Below are 1362 nucleotides of genomic sequence, written 5' to 3'. Positions count from 1 at the left end.
GGAGCAGGGCCTGTAAAGAAAGGTTATCAACATCTCGAAACATGCTGCGGGGCGGCGTGGAGGGATGATGGAGATGCTCGCCGGCACCATCTACTGTGATATCTAATATTGGTGTCCGGTTACCGAAGTTCTCTAAAGCTTCTCAAAGGACGGCAATGACGCTCTTGGTGTTATAACCGTAGCGATTACCTGGTCGGTGGTGATGGAAATGACATTTACATGTTGGCTTTCAACAACGGTTCAGTCACGGTTGATAACTGTGCCAAAGACAACGCTACAGACGTCTTGTACATGAGCTCACAGTCAACGCCGCCATTTGACTGCCAACTTTTGTCTGATAGAGTTCTCCTGACTTTCTTTGGACTTAACCAAACTATAGTTAAAATTACACTGCAGGGCTGGATCAATGATGAGAACGAATGTGGTCATTTGAAGTTGATTTTTAGAGATCAGGAGGTGTCGGTGGACCGGCTGCTGCAAGAGTGTCAGTTAAGACAGCTGGAAAAATGTCCTCTTTTGCTGGGTTTTCCTTTGTGCAAACAAGCAAAAAAACAACAACAAGAGATATGGGAACAACTAGAAACAAATGTTGATTCAATTTCTATGCTGGCTGATATAGTTTAATCTTTAAAAGCGAGGACACAGTTTCTGAAATTCCTTGATCATTTGTCATTTTATCTTAACTAAGGCCGTGCCCTTTCAAACGTGTCTGTTTAGGACTGATTGTTTGGCCTCCTGTCTTGCTGTTTGTAGCTTTCTCCAGAACAATTGTACTCCAAAATGACTTAAAGAAGGACCCCAAAGCAACCCACTGTATACTACTAGGCTTGTTTTAGATGAGCTGCGCCTCGCCCCCTGCTGGGTGGTGACAAAAAGCTGTGGTCAAGTTAGACAGTTTTCAGCCTTCAGTCTGAACAGGAATTTACAGAAGCACTCACTTCCTGTTAAGTCTGATTTGGATTTATTAAAATGTTATCAGACCCATATATCCACTTTAGATTCTGACAGAGTAGCTGTTAAAACTCTCTGCACACAATCTGCTGTTGATGTCATTAAACAGCATTTAAACAAAATATCTTTAAATCAGACAAATATTAATCCGAAACTGAAAGAAAAAAATTAAAAATGTATGTAAAACCTAATTTTGCACCTCTTTGATCTTGTGAGGTCATTGTTGCCCATGTGCATGACGACAGCGAGTGAGGATCAATTTGGACCCAAATCAATCATTTCTGCGCAGGCCTAGCTGATCTCCAACAAACCTGATAACTTACTATCGTTAACAATTTAACACTTGAGCAGAGGTATTCATTCTCAGCATCGGTCAGGTCAGTTCCACAGTTAATTTTAGAAAGTTTTGTG

Source organism: Perca fluviatilis, chromosome 6 (assembly GCF_010015445.1).
Source record: "Perca fluviatilis chromosome 6, GENO_Pfluv_1.0, whole genome shotgun sequence".
Lineage (NCBI taxonomy): Eukaryota > Metazoa > Chordata > Actinopteri > Perciformes > Percidae > Perca > Perca fluviatilis.
The sequence above is the reverse complement of the archived record's forward strand: the minus strand, read 5'-3'. Positions refer to the sequence as shown.